General features: G+C 39.5%; 1 protein-coding gene and 1 long non-coding RNA gene across 4 annotated transcripts in view; one reads left to right on the top strand and one right to left on the bottom strand.

Moving 5' to 3' along the window:
* The window catches only part of COL8A1 (collagen type VIII alpha 1 chain), a 645,551-nt gene that overhangs the window by 252,922 nt on the left and 372,850 nt on the right, over positions 1-19,779 (top strand). The gene's annotated exons all lie outside the window — the stretch shown is intronic.
* LOC122802468 lies at positions 11,458-19,465 on the bottom strand. 2 transcript variants are annotated; one of them, XR_006364936.1, is made up of 4 exons: positions 19,067-19,465; positions 16,553-16,693; positions 14,032-14,172; positions 11,458-11,653 (listed from the first exon to the last, which is right to left on the bottom strand). It is a non-coding gene; the product is annotated as an uncharacterized LOC122802468 (long non-coding RNA). The 2 variants fall into 2 exon arrangements; XR_006364935.1 differs by lacking the exon at positions 19,067-19,465 and having other exon boundaries at positions 16,553-16,931.

The following is a 19,779-nucleotide window of genomic DNA, read 5'->3' as shown; positions in this document are numbered from 1 at the left end:
ACCTCTTGCTACATACACAGTGACTTTATAGCAATGTGTGTATAACATGGCAATGGCAATGTGTGCATTTTCTTTCAACTTCTAGCTACATACACAGTGACATGATGTCAATGTCTGCATTTTCTTTAAACTTCTAGCTAGATACACAGTGACATGATGGCAATGTGTGCATAACTTGGCAATGGCAATATGTGCATTTTCTTTAAACCTCTAGCTACATACACAGTGACATGGCAATGTGCATATAAGTTGGCAATGGCAATGTGTGCATTTTCCTTAAACCTCTAGCTACATACTCACTGACATGATGGCAATGTGTGCCTTTTCTTTAAATCTCTAGCTACATACACAGTGCAATGATGGCAATGTGTGCATTTTCTTTAAATCTCTTGCTATATACACAGTGACATGATGGCAATGTGTGCATTTTCTTTAGATCTCTAACTACATACTCAGTGACATTATGGCAATGTGTGTATAACTTAGCTATGACAATGTGTGCATTTTATTTAAACCTCTATCTACATACACAGTGACGTGATGGCAATATGTGTATTTTATTTAAATGTCTATCTACATACACAGTGATATGTTGGCAATGTCTGCATTTTATTTAAATGTCTATCTACATACACAGTGATATGATGGCACTGTGTGCATTTTCTGTAAATCTCTGGCTACATACACAGTAACATGATGGCAATGTGTGTATAACTTGGCAATGGCAATGTATGCATCTTCTTTAAATCTCTAGCTACATACACAGTGCTATGATGGCAATATGTGCATTTTATTTAAACCTCTCACAAAATACACAGTGACATGATGGCAATGTGTGTATAACTTGGCAATTTTAATGTGTGCATTTTCTTTAAATCTCTAGCGACATACAAACTGACAAGATGGCAATGTGTGTATTTTTTTAAACCTCTAGCTAAATACACAGTGACATGATGGCAATGTGTGCATTTTGTATAAACATCTAGCTACATACACATTGGCAATGATGCAATGTGTGTATAACTTGGCAATAGCAATGTGTGCATTTTATTTAAACCTCTAGATACATACACCATGTCATGATGGCAATGTGTGCATACTCTTTAAATCTCTAGCTACATACACAGTGATATAATGGCAATGTGTGAATAAATTGGCAATGGAAATGTATGCATTTTCTTTAGATCTTTAGCTACATACACAGTGATATGATGGCAATGTGTGCATTTTATTTAAACATCTCGCAAAATACACAGTGACATGATGGCAATGTGTGCATTTTCATTAAATCTCTAGCTGCATACACAGTGACATGATGGCAAAGTGTGTATAACTTGGCAATGGAAATGTGTGCATTTTCTTTAAATCCCTAGCTTCATACAGAGTGGCATGATGGCAATGTGTGCATTTTTTTTAAACCTGTTGAAAAATGCACAGTGACATGATGACAATGTGCGCATTTTCTTTTTACCTCTAGCTATGTACTCAGTGGCATTATGGCAATATGTGTATAACCTGGCGATGGCAATGTGTGCATTTTCTTTAAATCTCTAGCTACATACACAGTGACATGATGGCAATGTGTGCATTTTCTTTAAATCTCTAGCTACATACACAGTGACATGATGGCAATGTGTGCAATTTCTTTAAAACTCTATCTACATACTCAGTGACATTACAGCAATGTGAGTATATCTTGGCAATGGCAATGTGTGCATTTTATTTAAACCTGTAGTTACATACACTTTGACATGATGGCAATGTGTGCATTTTATTTAAATGCCTATCAACATACACAGTGATATGATGGCAATATGTGCATTTTATTTAAATGTCTATCTAAATACACAGTGATATGATGGAACTGTGTGCATTTTCTTTAAATCTATAGCTACATACACAGTGACATGATGGCAATGTGTGTATTACTTGGCAATGGCAATGTGTGCATTTTCTTTAAATCCTTAGCTACATACAGAGTGGCATGATGGCAATGTGTGCATTACTTGGCAATTTTAAGTGTGCATTTTCTTTAAATATCTAACTACATACACAGTGACATGATGACAATGTGTGTACTTTCTTTAAACCTCTAGCTAAATACACAGTGACATGATGGCAATGTGTGCATTTTCTATAAACCTCTAGCTACATACTCACTGACATGATGGCAATGTGTGCCTTTTCTTTAAATCTCTAGCTACATACACAGTGCAATGATGGCAATGTGTGCATTTTCTTTAAATCTCTTGCTATATACACAGTGACATGATGGCAATGTGTGCATTTTCTTTAGATCTCTAACTACATACTCAGTGACATTATGGCAATGTGTGTATAACTTAGCTATGACAATGTGTGCATTTTATTTAAACCTCTATCTACATACACAGTGACGTGATGGCAATATGTGTATTTTATTTAAATGTCTATCTACATACACAGTGATATGATGGCACTGTGTGCATTTTCTGTAAATCTCTGGCTACATACACAGTAACATGATGGCAATGTGTGTATAACTTGGCAATGGCAATGTATGCATCTTCTTTAAATCTCTAGCTACATACACAGTGCTATGATGGCAATATGTGCATTTTATTTAAACCTCTCACAAAATACACAGTGACATGATGGCAATGTGTGTATAACTTGGCAATTTTAAGTGTGCATTTTCTTTAAATATCTAACTACATACACAGTGACATGATGACAATGTGTGTACTTTCTTTAAACCTCTAGCTACATACACAGTGCAATGATGGCAATGTGTGCATTTTCTTTAAATCTCTTGCTATATACACAGTGACATGATGGCAATGTGTGCATTTTCTTTAGATCTCTAACTACATACTCAGTGACATTATGGCAATGTGTGTATAACTTAGCTATGACAATGTGTGCATTTTATTTAAACCTCTATCTACATACAGAGTGACGTGATGGCAATATGTGTATTTTATTTAAATGTCTATCTACATACACAGTGATATGATGGCACTGTGTGCATTTTCTGTAAATCTCTGGCTACATACACAGTAACATGATGGCAATGTGTGTATAACTTGGCAATGGCAATGTATGCATCTTCTTTAAATCTCTAGCTACATACACAGTGCTATGATGGCAATATGTGCATTTTATTTAAACCTCTCACAAAATACACAGTGACATGATGGCAATGTGTGCATTTTCATTAAATATCTAGCTGCATACACAGTGACATGATGGCAAAATGTCTATAACTTGGCAATGGAAATGTGTGCATTTTCTTTAAATCCCTAGCTACATACAGAGTGGCATGATGGCAATGTGTGCATTTTTTTTAAACCTGTTGAAAAATGCACAGTGACATGATGACAATGTATGCATTTTCTTTTTACCTCTAGCTATGTACTCAGTGGCATTATGGCAATAGGTGTATAACCTGGCGATGGCAATGTGTGCATTTTCTTTAAATCTCTAGCTACATACACAGTGGCATGATGGCAATGTGTGCATTTTCTTTAAATCTCTAGCTACATACACAGTGACATAATGGCAATGTGTGCAATTTCTTTAAAACTCTATCTACATACTCAGTGACATTACAGCAATGTGTGTATATCTCGGCAATGGCAATGTGTGCATTTTATTTAAACCTTTAGTTACATACACTGTGACATGATGGCAATGTGTGCATTTTATTTAAATGTCTATCAACATACACAGTGATATGATGGCAATATGTGCATTTTATTTAAATGTCTATCTAAATACACAGTGATATGATGGCACTTTGTGCATTTTCATTAAATCTATAGCTACATACACAGTGACATGATGGCAATGTGTGTATTACTTGGCAATGGCAATGTGTGCATTTTCTGTAAATCCTTAGCTACATACAGAGTGGCATGATGGCAATGTGTGTACTTTCTTTAAACCTCTAGCTAAATACACAGTGACATGATGGCAATGTGTGCATTTTCTTTAAACCTCTAGCTACATACAGAGTGACATAATGGCAATGTGTGCACTTTTTTAAAATCTCCAGCTACATACACAATGACATGATGGCAATGTGTGCATTTTCTTTAAACCTCTAGCTACATGCACAGTGACATGATGGCAATGTGTGCATTTTCTGTAGACCACTAGCTACATATACAGTGACATGATGGCAATGTCTGCATTTTCTTTAAACCTCTAGCTACATTCACAGTGACATGATGGCAATGTGTGTATACCGGGGCAATGTGTTCATTTTTTTAAACCTCTATCTACATGCACAGCAACATGATGGCAATGTTTGCATTTTTTGAAACCTTTAGCTACATACACATTGACATTATAGCAGTGTGTTTATAACTTGGCAATGGGAATGTGTGTATTTTCTTTAAACCTCAAGCTACATACACAGTGACATGATGGCAATGTGTGCATTTTCTTTAAACCTCTATCTACATACACAGTAACATGATGGCAATGTATGTATAACTTGGCAATGGCAATGTGTGCATTTTCTTTAAATCTCTAGCTACATACATAGTGACATGATGGCAATGTGTGCATTTTCTTTAAACCTCTATCTACATACACAGTAACATGATGGCAATGTATGTATAACTTGGCAATGGGAATGTGTGCATTTTTTTTAAACCTCTAGATACATACACAGTGACATTATTTCAATGTGTGCATAACTTAGCAATGGGAATTTTGCATTTTCTTTAAACCTCTAGCTACATACACAGTGATATGATGGCAATGTGTGCATTTTCTTTAAACCTCTAGCTACATACATAGTGACATGATGGCAATGTGTGCATTTTCTTTAAACCTCTAGCTACATACACAGTGACATGATGGCAATGTGTGCATTTTCTTTAAACCTCAAGCTACATACAAAGTGACGTTATGGCACTGTGTGCATAACTTGGCAATGGGAATTGTGCATTTTTTTAAACCTCTAGCTACATACACAGTAACATTATGACAATGCATGCATTTTCTTTAAAACTCTAGTTACATACACAGTGACATGATGACAGCGTGTGCATTTTCTTTAAACCTCTAGCTAAATACACAGTGACATGATGGCAATGTGTGTATTTTCTTTAAACCTCTAGCTACATACACAGTGGCATGATGGCAATGTGTGCATTTTCTTTAAACCCCTATCTACATACACAGTGATATGATGGCAATGTGTGCCTTTTCTTTAAATCTCTATTTATTTTATTTATTTATTTAAATTTGTTGACCAGGAGTGTCCGACTGGACGTAGGTCCATTTTGAGTGGAGGCCCGGGGAGAAAAGCTCCACAGTTAAAATAAACAGACAGTATTTACATTGGATTACATAGTGATTAACAATTTACATAGCAATTACTTACAACATATTTACAGATGAAGAACATAGTACATCAGTAGGCAACTAGAATCTTTATCTGTGAAGTGCATACCAGACATTAACAAATGTTACAAGAAGAAGAAGAAGTTTGTGCTGTATAATAAGTACTGGCTTAGGAGCATCTGAGCTTGCTATAATCAAGGTAGTTAGTGGAGTGGAAAGAAAGGTAGTGGTTGGATGGGGTGGATGATATTAGAGTGGGAGTTGCAAGGGCATAGCCAGCATGTTTTTAGTTGTGTTTTTAGTAAAGCTTTGAAGTGGGTGCATGATGGTATGGAGGTAATTGTGGGTGGGAGTGAGTTCCATAATTTGGCTATGGCACAAGAGAATAGTGCTTCACCAGCAGAGTTATTGCCTTTAGTGATCTGCAAGTGATTTTTGCTGCTGGATCTTAGTGGTCTGGTGGTGCGATAGTGCTGGAGTAGATTCTGGAGGGATGGGACATTTAGTGGATGGTTTACTAGTTTGTGGGCGAGTGAGAGTTGATACCATTGAAGGAGGTGAGGGAGTTCAAGCCAGCCCAGTTCAGCAAGTGAAAGACAGTGGTGACAACGGTAGGATGCCCCTGTGGCAAATACACAGTGACATGATGGCAATGTGTGCATTTTTTTAAACCTCAAGCTACATACACAGTGACATTATGGCAATGTGTGCATTTTTAAACCTCTAGCTACATTCACAGTGACTTGATGGCAATGTGTGTATAACTTGGTAATGGGAACATATGCATTTTCTTTAAACCTCTAGCTACATGCACAATGACATGATGACAATGTGTGCATTTTATTTAAATCTCTAGCTATATACACAGTGGCATGATGGCAATGTGTGTATTTTTTTTAAATCTCTAGCTCCATACACAGTGGCATGATTGCAATGTGTGCATTTTCTTTAAACCTCTATCTGCATGCACAGTGACAGGATGGCAATGTGTGCATTTTCTTTAAATTTGTAGCTACATACTCAGTGACATTATGGCAACATGTGCATAAATTTGCAATGGCAATGTGCACATTTTCTTTAAACCTCTAGCTACATACATAGTGACATTATGACAATGTGTGCATAACTTTGAAATGGCAATGTCTGCATTTTCTTTAAATCTCTAGCTCCATACACAGTGGCATGATTGCAATGAGTACATTTTCTTTAAACCTCTATCTGCATGCACAGTGACAGGATGGCAATGTGTGCATTTTCTTTAAATTTGTAGCTACATACTCAGTGACATTATGGCAACGTGTGCATAAATTTGCAATGGCAATGTGCACATTTTCTGTAAACCTCTAGCTACATACACAGTGACATAATGGTGATGTGTGCATTTTTTTTAAATCTCTAGCTGCATACACCATGACATGATGGCAATGTGTGCATTTTATTTAAACCTCTAGCTACATACATAGTGACATTTTGACAATGTGTGCAATTTCCTTAAACCTCTAGCTTCATAACTTGGCACAGAGAATATGCGCCTTTTCTTTAAATCTCTAGCTACATTTATTTTATTTTATTTTATTTTATTTTTTATTTTACATTTGTTAACCGGGCTAGTCTAGCTGGATATATGTCCATTTTCAGTAGAGGCCCGAGGAGAAAAGCTCCACTCATACTATATTTCAATGGGACAATTTACAGAGTACATAATTAAGTACAAAGTGAATTATCATTTAGTAACATGAATAAACAAAAAATAAATATACATGAAGTATCTAAGGAACATACTATAATAAAAAAAAATTGTTGTTAAGTAAAAAGCATTACAAAAATTGTTGTTCAGTATAAAGCATTATGAAAAATTAGGATTAGCAAGAAGGTTTCAAAAGAAATAAGAAGAAGAGAAGTAAAACAGGAATAAAAAGGAGGAAGAGGGAAAGAAGAAATAGTCTGGAGAGGAGAAGGGTTAGAATGTGTATAAGAGGACAGGGGAGAGAGAAAGGAAGAGTAGGTTAGAGCATGAGAGGCTAGTAATAGGGCAATAAGAAGTAGGAGTAAGTATATTTACTAAGTAAAGTGTAGAGTTCTAGTGGTGGAGGTGAAGGAAGAAATTAGTCAGGAGTCCAACAGGAACAGAGCCAGTGATTTTGGAAATACAGTTTGATTTTTTGTTTGAACAGAGGTAAGGAGGAAGTTAGAGTGATATCAGTGGGTAGCTGATTCCATATCCTTCCTATAGTATTAGTGAAAAGAGAGTCACCAGCTAGGTTATGGGACTTTACTGATTTAGTCATGAGTTTGGAAGAAGATCGAAGAGAGGTAAGATTATTGTAAGGGATTAAGAGTTGAGAAAGTATAGGGGTGTTATAAGGTTGATAGAGTATCTTGTGAGCAATGGTAAGTTGTGAGATCAAAAGACAGTTTTGTAGCTCAAGCCAGCCTAGGAGTTTTAGGTTGTGACAGTGGTGTGTTTTGAAAGGGTTGCTGGTGGCAAATCGGGCAATGCTATTATAACAAGTTGCAAGTTTATTTAGGTTGGCCTTCTTAAGGTTAGTGAAGATTGGTGAGGCGTAGAAGAGAGTAGATATAAGATGGGAGTGGGCAATGGTAGCTCTGGTAGAAGGTGTGAGAAAAGGTTTGATACGGTATAATGATCCTATTTTTTTATTAACAGTTTTGATGGTGTTATTGATGTGTTGATCAAAAGTCAGATTGTTGTCGATGGTAATTCCTAGCAGTTTAGTTGTTGTGTCAGGAGAAATAACAGTAGAGTCATTAGACATAATGTTGAAGTTTAATGGGGAGGCTCGAGTGGTAGGAGAAAAAAGGAGAAGTTTTGTTTTTTTAGCATTAAGGAGGAGGTATCGTCTAGTAAACCAAGTTTCTACAGTGTTAAAGGTAGTTTGAGTTAGAGACAGTAGTTCTGTGGGGGTGGATGCTGAGCAAATGATTGTTGAGTCGTCGGCATATTGGATGCAGGTAGCTTGAGGGATGACTGTGTTGAGATCGTTTATGTATAGGGAGAAGAGAAGTGGACCTAGGATAGAGCCCTGTGGGACTCCAATTGAAACAGGCAATAGAGAAGAGATATGATTGTCCCAAAGGACGGCTTGATGTCTGTTGTTAAGATAGGAGGTAAACCATTTTAAAGCCAGGTTATCAAATGAGAGGGATTTAAGTATATTAATAAGGGAAGAGTGGTTCACCATGTCAAATGCTTTGGAGAGGTCAATAAATAGAGCAGATGAGAAGATGTTGGAGTTTCGATAGTTGTTGATAGTATCCATGAAAGAAAGGAGGGCAGTGGAGGTGCTATGGTGGGGCCTAAAGCCATGTTGACAGTTGGCAATTATGTTGTGAGAAGAGAGATAATGTATGAGTTGCTGATGAATGCATTTCTCCATAATCTTAGCAAGAGGAGAGAGAAGAGCTATAGGTCTAAAGTTAGTAAAGTCAATAGAGTTTCCACCTTTGTGTAGTGGGATGATATGAGAGATTTTCCATATATCTGGTATGGTTCCTTCTTGGATAGTCCTATTAATGAGTAAAGATATAGGGTATGCAATCTGTTTAGCAGCCTTTTGAAGAAAGAGAGGGGAGTTTGTCAGCAGAGGGGGTACAGGGTTTAAGTTTAAGAATAAGCTTATAGATGAAGGAGGTAGGGATTGGATGAAGAGTGAAGTTTTGGGATGAATCCATAAGATTATTTGGAGGGTAAAAGTTATTGGTGTTCAGTTGTCTAGCAAGAGATTGAATGGTTTCAATAAAAAAGGTGTTGAAGGCGTTAGCAGTATGGCTAGGGTTGTCTGGGTTTGCGTTTATAGGGGAGGGAGTTTTAGCTGAACCAGGAGAAAGGAGTTTATTGATTGAGGACCAGAATTGTTTTGGCTTGTATAATTGGGTTGTTTGAAGATCACAGTAATAGTTCTTTTTGTCAGAGATAATTGCTTTTTTTGCGAGATTTCTAAGTTTGCAAAAATGATGAAAATCAGAGGTGATTCTGTGGTGTCTCCATTTGGCCCAAATTTTATTTTTACTGTGAATTAGTTTCTTTGTTTCCTTAGAGAGCCATGGGGCTGTATTAGACTTCATTCTAATAGAGCGTGTAGGGGCATGTTTATCCAAAATGGAAAGGAAGGTTGAGTTAAAGAATGATACTGCTTCATTAAGAGGAAGTGATTTTAGGAGTTTCCAGTTACATGTTTCGAGATCCTTTTGAAACAAATCACTGTTAAAGTTTTTGGTAGAGCGTATTATTCTAGTGTTAGGAAGGTTTAGATAGTCGGTCTTGACTCTGGAGATATAGGTTAGGCAGTGGTCACTGAGGTCATCGGGCATAGTTCCTACTTTGTAAGAGACATTAACTTTGTTTATGAGTATCCAGTCTAAGATACTCTGTTTCTTATTTGGTTTATTAAACCTAGTAGTGGTGGTAATGGATTGTGTAAAACTATATAGGTTTATATGACAGGAGGGATTGTTGCTACTAATAGTATTCCAGTCTATATTAAAGTCGCCCAGAATTATAGTTTCTTGGGGGAAGTTTGTGGAAGTCCAACTAAGGAAGTTTTCTAAGATTGGTATGTTGTTGCCTGGAGGTATGTACATACAGATGATGTACAGGGCTTTTTGAGCATTTAACTGAAGTTTAGTGATGATGGCTTCAACATTAGGATCTTGGGTTGGGCAGGCTGGGAGGGTGGAGATGCTAAGATGGTTCTTAAATAGAATAGCCACACCACCACCTTTACGCTTAGTACGATCAAGCCTATGTATATTATAGCCTTGGGGTATAATTTCCGTGTCTTTGGTGGCTGGTTTTAGCCAGGTTTCTGAGAGGCACAGAATGTCAAAGTGGTGAATATCTAACAGGGCATGTAAATAGGGTACTTTGTTATTCATACTTCGTATATTTAGATGACCTATGAGAAGGGTGTTGTTGAGGTTAGGCTTAGATACTTGAGGGGAGGGATTTGATGGGCCTGGATTGGGGTGAATATCACCATCTTGTAGGGTTGGAGTATTAGGTCTGGGTGTGAGATTACTTTTAAGACGGGTTAGTTGTTTCATTTTTTTATCAGAGGGAAAGGTGTAGGTAAGATGATAGTGCCTATGGAATTTGGGAAGGTGATAGTTAGGGGAGGATGTGGAATTTAAGAAGGAGGTAAGAGAGGTGTGGAAGATAGCTGTATGTTTATTTATAAGTTCTGGCTGGTAAATAAGTGGGTGTTCAAAGAAGGTAAGAAGGTAAGAAGAATAAAGAGAGGTACAGAATAATGATAAGAATATTACCATGGTGGGTGTGTATGGAGCCATTTGTAGGAGTGGTGAGGTAAGGGAAGTTATAATTTAATTGAACAAGAGAGGGTGAGAGAGGAGAAAGTATTAGGTAGAGTACAGGGAGGAAGGAAGGAAAGAAGTAGTGTGTGGATATGAAGGGGTAAGAAGAGAGAATACAACGTGTAGGTACAGAGAGTAAAGGTATATAAGCAGAAGGTTAGGTGTAGAAGAGGAGAGAAATTAGTTATAGGAGAGTAGGAAGGTTTTAGGAGTAGAGAAAGAAGAGGGGGTGGAAGAGTTTGTATGGATGGGAGGGGTTAAGTTTTTGGCGGGAAAGAACAGGAAGGGATGTTAGAGTAAGTGGGTGTGGTTAGGGAAGTATAAGGTTAGGACCCCTGGGGGTGGGTGGGAATTGGGGGTAGGGAGGGGAGCGGAGTGAGCCCGCAGGGCGAACGGAGCGGGATACACAGAAGAGAGAGAGGAAGGAAAAAGTAACAGAGAAAGTTAGCAAAGAGAAGGTTTGAGATAGAAAGGGAAGGGGGAGTGGGTCACAGAGCACTTCAGAGATGGAAAGGAAAAGGGGTGAGAAGGTGAGGGTAGGAAGAATATGGATGGGAAATATCCAGTTCTGTAGGTCTTGGAGTGGACAGAGTGATACCTACTGGACACAGAAGTCAAGGTACAGAGAGGAGTCACAAGGTTCAGGGGTAGGAAAGAAGAAAAGACAAACACTACTGGGAGGGAGAGTACAGGCTAAGTACAACACTAAGGACAGAGAGAGGAAGATTAAACAGAGTAAGGGGTATAGGGGGGGCTGCTGCTAGGAGACTAGGTGGGAGCAAACCAAAACAGCACAAGATAAAAATTAGGAAGAGACCATAAACAAATTAATTAAACATACTCTCTTAGAGCTTTAGGTAGTGAGTTTGTAGAAGAGTGCAGGGTCCAGAGCTTTCAAGGGTTGTATGCAGAAAGTACCCTCATATAGTGGAGAGGAAGTTCAGCCCAGGCAAACAGACGCTGGGTTAGGCAGGAGAGTTAGCTAGAGCAGGAGAAAAGAAAGGGGGAGATAATAACAACAAGTAAGTAAAATACAATACTGACAAACTAAAGCTGTAACCAGACACACAGATACAGTAGACTAATCCACTGCTCTATGTCATACCACATTACAATACAAGAAAATATGCAATTAGGCAATGCTCATTACATAGAAAACACAGATTGAGGATTGTAACAGTTAAATCATGTGCATATCCACAATAAGAAAGTTGCAGCAGTCTGGGTAAAAACACCAGGTCTAGTTAAATCTCTATAATATTCTAAACAGTTTCATGGAAGCACAAGGTATTTCCTCATAGGCAGGCACATTGCTCTGCACTGTAGTAAGGAGAAGGTGCTGAGTAAAGGAGGCCAAGATGCAAGTATGGCCTAAGGCCAGTCTACACGTGTTAGGCCACTTCCTATACTAACACACAGTTCCCATAAAACAAGTGAGGCAGGGCCTAATACAGAGTAGATATACAATAGTAACCCAAACAGAGAGGAATTGTGATAATAATGTAATAAAAAGCTGGGGTCATAAGTTACCCATAAAAAATCATCCTCGGAGGGGTAAGGGTGGGGTCAGGAGGCACTGAATAGTCTAGCAAAGATCGCTAATGACTACTCATCAGCGTGTACTGTTGGACATAAAGTATAAGGCTGACACGCTAACTCTGCTTAGCCTTTACAGAGTAAAGGTTACGACCAGCTAGGTCGCATTGTGAATGAGAAAACAGTGCTCAATTCTCAGCAGATAGAGCAGCTGAAATAACAGCACTTGTATTTCACAGTCACAGGACAACAAATAGCTCAAAAAGCCCAAAATAAGCAACTAAGTTCAGCAGTAAGATATGAACCAAATATTAATGATGCAAACAGCAGTCGCTAATGGCGACAGCAGAAGACATAGAAATCCACAACCCAGAACTCTTTAAGAAATAACTAAGAGCAGTAACTCAATCAGTAAGCAGCAAAATAACGCTACATGTTCTAATGTACATGAAGTATCAGGCTGACATGCTAACGCTGGATAGCTGTAATTAATTAAACAGTACACAATCTCAGCAGTATACCTGCAGAAATAACAGCATTTGAAATCACAATCCAAAGGCAATATAGAACTTAAAATGCTCAAGAGAAACAACCTCGCTCAACAGTTAACATAAAGAATAAACTCAGGATACACATGGCAGTCACTTAACCGCGACAACAGATAAAAAAGCAATTCACAGCACAAAATACTTTAAAAAAAAGAACTATGTGCAGAAGGTGATTATTCACCATTCACCAAGTCAAAAACAGAAGCCGCATACACAGTGCAGTGTAAGTGCGATCAACATGAAGGTGAATTTGGCGAGTAAACCCAACAGCAAACAAACGCTAACATATTAGCGGCCAAGGGAAGGCAGCGAGTGCAAAATACCATTTAGTAAATCATAGAGTATTACAAGGGAGGATACAATTAAAGACCAAATACATACACTTGCGATACCTATTTACCTAGGAGAGCTCAGCCACAGTCGCACAGCAGCAGCGAGGTAGGATACGGGTAAAGATGGCGTCCTGGGGATAGGGAGGGATTTTAAGACCTCGCAAAGGAAGTACCTGGGTGGGAGGAGTAAGGAATAGGTGAGAGCAAGGTAAGAAACGGAAGGGGAGTATACTAACGAATGGAGGAGAGGAGAAGATAGTCCCAAAGAGGCGAAGGTAGTCCCAATAGTTAGATATAGGGTATAACTACAGTAAGAAGGAGGGACCTAGGTAGGAAGATATACAAGAGCAGGAGATCGAGAGGAGGAAAGCAAAGTAGGGAAAGATAGAGCGAGATATTCGTGAAAGTGCCACAATAAAGAAAATGGCCACTAGCCTAGATGCAGCCAAGGCAGGGAGAGACACTGGGAAGGATAAGGTATATCAGAGAGGCAGAGCGCTACTCCAAGCACAGAAGAGAGAGAGGAAGGAAAAAGTAACAGAGAAAGTTAGCAAAGAGAAGGTTTGAGATAGAAAGGGAAGGGGGAGTGGGTCACAGAGCACTTCAGAGATGGAAAGGAAAAGGGGTGAGAAGGTGAGGGTAGGAAGAATATGGATGGGAAATATCCAGTTCTGTAGGTCTTGGAGTGGACAGAGTGATACCTACTGGACACAGAAGTCAAGGTACAGAGAGGAGTCACAAGGTTCAGGGGTAGGAAAGAAGAAAAGACAAACACTACTGGGAGGGAGAGTACAGGCTAAGTACAACACTAAGGACAGAGAGAGGAAGATTAAACAGAGTAAGGGGTATAGGGGGGGCTGCTGCTAGGAGACTAGGTGGGAGCAAACCAAAACAGCACAAGATAAAAATTAGGAAGAGACCATAAACAAATTAATTAAACATACTCTCTTAGAGCTTTAGGTAGTGAGTTTGTAGAAGAGTGCAGGGTCCAGAGCTTTCAAGGGTTGTATGCAGAAAGTACCCTCATATAGTGGAGAGGAAGTTCAGCCCAGGCAAACAGACGCTGGGTTAGGCAGGAGAGTTAGCTAGAGCAGGAGAAAAAGAAAGGGGGAGATAATAACAACAAGTAAGTAAAATACAATACTGACAAACTAAAGCTGTAACCAGACACACAGATACAGTAGACTAATCCACTGCTCTATGTCATACCACATTACAATACAAGAAAATATGCAATTAGGCAATGCTCATTACATAGAAAACACAGATTGAGGATTGTAACAGTTAAATCATGTGCATATCCACAATAAGAAAGTTGCAGCAGTCTGGGTAAAAACACCAGGTCTAGTTAAATCTCTATAATATTCTAAACAGTTTCATGGAAGCACAAGGTATTTCCTCATAGGCAGGCACATTGCTCCGTACTGTAGTAAGGAGAAGGTGCTGAGTAAAGGGAGGCCAAGATGCAAGTATGGCCTAAGGCCAGTCTACACGTGTTAGGCCACTTCCTATACTAACACACAGTTCCCATAAAACAAGTGAGGCAGGGCCTAATACAGAGTAGATATACAATAGTAACCCAAACAGAGAGGAATTGTGATAATAATGTAACAAAAAGCTGGGGTCATAAGTTACCCATAAAAAATCATCCTCGGAGGGGTAAGGGTGGGGTCAGGAGGCACTGAATAGTCTAGCAAAGATCGCTAATGACTACTCATCAGCGTGTACTGTTGGACATAAAGTATAAGGCTGACACGCTAACTCTGCTTAGCCTTTACAGAGTAAAGGTTACGACCAGCTAGGTCGCATTGTGAATGAGAAAACAGTGCTCAATTCTCAGCAGATAGAGCAGCTGAAATAACAGCACTTGTATTTCACAGTCACAGGACAACAAATAGCTCAAAAAGCCCAAAATAAGCAACTAAGTTCAGCAGTAAGATATGAACCAAATATTAATGATGCAAACAGCAGTCGCTTAATGGCAACAGCAGAAGACATAGAAATCCACAACCCAGAACTCTTTAAGAAATAACTAAGAGCAGTAACTCAATCAGTAAGCAGCAAAATAACGCTACATGTTCTAATGTACATGAAGTATCAGGCTGACATGCTAACGCTGGATAGCTGTAATTAATTAAACAGTACACAATCTCAGCAGTATACCTGCAGAAATAACAGCATTTGAAATCACAATCCAAAGGCAATATAGAACTTAAAATGCTCAAGAGAAACAACCTCGCTCAACAGTTAACATAAAGAATAAACTCAGGATACACATGGCAGTCACTTAACCGGCGACAACAGATAAAAAAGCAATTCACAGCACAAAATACTTTAAAAAAAAGAACTATGTGCAGAAGGTGATTATTCACCATTCACCAAGTCAAAAACAGAAGCCGCATACACAGTGCAGTGTAAGTGCGATCAACATGAAGGTGAATTTGGCGAGTAAACCCAACAGCAAACAAACGCTAACATATTAGCGGCCAAGGGAAGGCAGCGAGTGCAAAATACCATTTAGTAAATCATAGAGTATTACAAGGAGGATACAATTAAAGACCAAATACATACACTTGCGATACCTATTTACCTAGGAGAGCTCAGCCACAGTCGCACAGCAGCAGCGAGGTAGGATACGGGTAAAGATGGCGTCCTGGGGATAGGGAGGGATTTTAAGACCTCGCAAAGGAAGTACCTGAGTGGGAGGAGTAAGGAATAGGTGAGAGCAAGGTAAGAAACGGAAGGGGAGTATACTAACGAATGGAGGAGAGGAGAAGATAGTCCCAAAGAGGCGAAGGTAGTCCCAATAGTTAGATATAGGGTATAACTACAGTAAGAAGGAGGGACCTAGGTAGGAAGATATACAAGAGCAGGAGATCGAGAGGAGGAAAGCAAAGTAGGGAAAGATAGAGCGAGATATTCGTGAAAGTGCCACAATAAAGAAAATGGCCACTAGCCTAGATGCAGCCAAGGCAGGGAGAGACACTGGGAAGGATAAGGTATATCAGAGAGGCAGAGCGCTACTCCAAGCACAGAAGAGAGAGAGGAAGGAAAAGTAACAGAGAAAGTTAGCAAAGAGAAGGTTTGAGATAGAAAGGGAAGGGGGAGTGGGTCACAGAGCACTTCAGAGATGGAAAGGAAAAGGGGTGAGAAGGTGAGGGTAGGAAGAATATGGATGGGAAATATCCAGTTCTGTAGGTCTTGGAGTGGACAGAGTGATACCTACTGGACACAGAAGTCAAGGTACAGAGAGGAGTCACAAGGTTCAGGGGTAGGAAAGAAGAAAAGACAAACACTACTGGGAGGGAGAGTACAGGCTAAGTACAACACTAAGGACAGAGAGAGGAAGATTAAACAGAGTAAGGGGTATAGGGGGGGCTGCTGCTAGGAGACTAGGTGGGAGCAAACCAAAACAGCACAAGATAAAAATTAGGAAGAGACCATAAACAAATTAATTAAACATACTCTCTTAGAGCTTTAGGTAGTGAGTTTGTAGAAGAGTGCAGGGTCCAGAGCTTTCAAGGGTTGTATGCAGAAAGTACCCTCATATAGTGGAGAGGAAGTTCAGCCCAGGCAAACAGACGCTGGGTTAGGCAGGAGAGTTAGCTAGAGCAGGAGAAAAAAAAGGGGGAGATAATAACAACAAGTAAGTAAAATACAATACTGACAAACTAAAGCTGTAACCAGACACACAGATACAGTAGACTAATCCACTGCTCTATGTCATACCACATTACAATACAAGAAAATATGCAATTAGGCAATGCTCATTACATAGAAAACACAGATTGAGGATTGTAACAGTTAAATCATGTGCATATCCACAATAAGAAAGTTGCAGCAGTCTGGGTAAAACACCAGGTCTAGTTAAATCTCTATAATATTCTAAACAGTTTCATGGAAGCACAAGGTATTTCCTCATAGGCAGGCACATTGCTCCGTACTGTAGTAAGGAGAAGGTGCTGAGTAAAGGAGGCCAAGATGCAAGTATGGCCTAAGGCCAGTCTACACGTGTTAGGCCACTTCCTATACTAACACACAGTTCCCATAAAACAAGTGAGGCAGGGCCTAATACAGAGTAGATATACAATAGTAACCCAAACAGAGAGGAATTGTGATAATAATGTAACAAAAAGCTGGGGTCATAAGTTACCCATAAAAAATCATCCTCGGAGGGGTAAGGGTGGGGTCAGGAGGCACTGAATAGTCTAGCAAAGATCGCTAATGACTACTCATCAGCGTGTACTGTTGGACATAAAGTATAAGGCTGACACGCTAACTCTGCTTAGCCTTTACAGAGTAAAGGTTACGACCAGCTAGGTCGCATTGTGAATGAGAAAACAGTGCTCAATTCTCAGCAGATAGAGCAGCTGAAATAACAGCACTTGTATTTCACAGTCACAGGACAACAAATAGCTCAAAAGCCCAAAATAAGCAACTAAGTTCAGCAGTAAGATATGAACCAAATATTAATGATGCAAACCGCAGTCGCTTAATCGCGACAGCAGAAGACATAGAAATCCACAACCCAGAACTCTTTAAGAAATAACTAAGAGCAGTAACTCAATCAGTAAGCAGCAAAATAACGCTACATGTTCTAATGTACATGAAGTATCAGGCTGACATGCTAACGCTGGATAGCTGTAATTAATTAAACAGTACACAATCTCAGCAGTATACCTGCAGAAATAACAGCATTTGAAATCACAATCCAAAGGCAATATAGAACTTAAAATGCTCAAGAGAAACAACCTCGCTCAACAGTTAACATAAAGAATAAACTCAGGATACACATGGCAGTCACTTAACCGGCGACAACAGATAAAAAAGCAATTCACAGCACAAAATACTTTAAAAAAAAGAACTATGTGCAGAAGGTGATTATTCACCATTCACCAAGTCAAAAACAGAAGCCGCATACACAGTGCAGTGTAAGTGCGATCAACATGAAGGTGAATTTGGCAGTAAACCCAACAGCAAACAAACGCTAACATATTAGCGGCCAAGGGAAGGCAGCGAGTGCAAAATACCATTTAGTAAATCATAGAGTATTACAAGGGAGGATACAATTAAAGACCAAATACATACACTTGCGATACCTATTTACCTAGGAGAGCTCAGCCACAGTCGCACAGCAGCAGCGAGGTAGGATACGGGTAAAGATGGCGTCCTGGGGATAGGGAGGGATTTTAAGACCTCGCAAAGGAAGTACCTGGGGGGGAGGAGTAAGGAATAGGTGAGAGCAAGGTAAGAAACGGAAGGGAGTATACTAACGAATGGAGGAGAGGAGAAGATAGTCCCAAAGAGGCGAAGGTAGTCCCAATAGTTAGATATAGGGTATAACTACAGTAAGAAGGAGGGACCTAGGTAGGAAGATATACAAGAGCAGGAGATCGAGAGGAGGAAAGCAAAGTAGGGAAAGATAGAGCGAGATATTCGTGAAAGTGCCACAATAAAGAAAATGGCCACTAGCCTAGATGCAGCCAAGGCAGGGAGAGACACTGGGAAGGATAAGGTATATCAGAGAGGCAGAGCTACTCCAAGCACAGAAGAGAGAGAGGAAGGAAAAGTAACAGAGAAAGTTAGCAAAGAGAAGGTTTGAGATAGAAAGGGAAGGGGGAGTGGGTCACAGAGCACTTCAGAGATGGAAAGGAAAAGGGGTGAGAAGGTGAGGGTAGGAAGAATATGGATGGGAAATATCCAGTTCTGTAGGTCTTGGAGTGGACAGAGTGATACCTACTGGACACAGAAGTCAAGGTACAGAGAGGAGTCACAAGGTTCAGGGGTAGGAAAGAAGAAAAGACAAACACTACTGGGAGGGAGAGTACAGGCTAAGTACAACACTAAGGACAGAGAGAGGAAGATTAAACAGAGTAAGGGGTATAGGGGGGGCTGCTGCTAGGAGACTAGGTGGGAGCAAACCAAAACAGCACAAGATAAAAATTAGGAAGAGACCATAAACAAATTAATTAAACATACTCTCTTAGAGCTTTAGGTAGTGAGTTTGTAGAAGAGTGCAGGGTCCAGAGCTTTCAAGGGTTGTATGCAGAAAGTACCCTCATATAGTGGAGAGGAAGTTCAGCCCAGGCAAACAGATGCTGGGTTAGGCAGGAGAGTTAGCTAGAGCAGGAGAAAAAGAAAGGGGGAGATAATAACAACAAGTAAGTAAAATACAATACTGACAAACTAAAGCTGTAACCAGACACACAGATACAGTAGACTAATCCACTGCTCTATGTCATACCACATTACAATACAAGAAAATATGCAATTAGGCAATGCTCATTACATAGAAAACACAGATTGAGGATTGTAACAGTTAAATCATGTGCATATCCACAATAAGAAAGTTGCAGCAGTCTGGGTAAAAACACCAGGTCTAGTTAAATCTCTATAATATTCTAAACAGTTTCATGGAAGCACAAGGTATTTCCTCATAGGCAGGCACATTGCTCCGTACTGTAGTAAGGAGAAGGTGCTGAGTAAAGGGAGGCCAAGATGCAAGTATGGCCTAAGGCCAGTCTACACGTGTTAGGCCACTTCCTATACTAACACACAGTTCCCATAAAACAAGTGAGGCAGGGCCTAATACAGAGTAGATATACAATAGTAACCCAAACAGAGAGGAATTGTGATAATAATGTAACAAAAAGCTGGGGTCATAAGTTACCCATAAAAAATCATCCTCGGAG

This window comes from Protopterus annectens, chromosome 5.part0, assembly GCF_019279795.1.
Source record: "Protopterus annectens isolate FY-2018-M chromosome 5.part0, PAN1.0, whole genome shotgun sequence".
NCBI lineage: Eukaryota > Metazoa > Chordata > Ceratodontiformes > Protopteridae > Protopterus > Protopterus annectens.
Note: the sequence above shows the minus strand (reverse complement) of the source record. Positions and strands in the feature narration are given on the sequence as shown.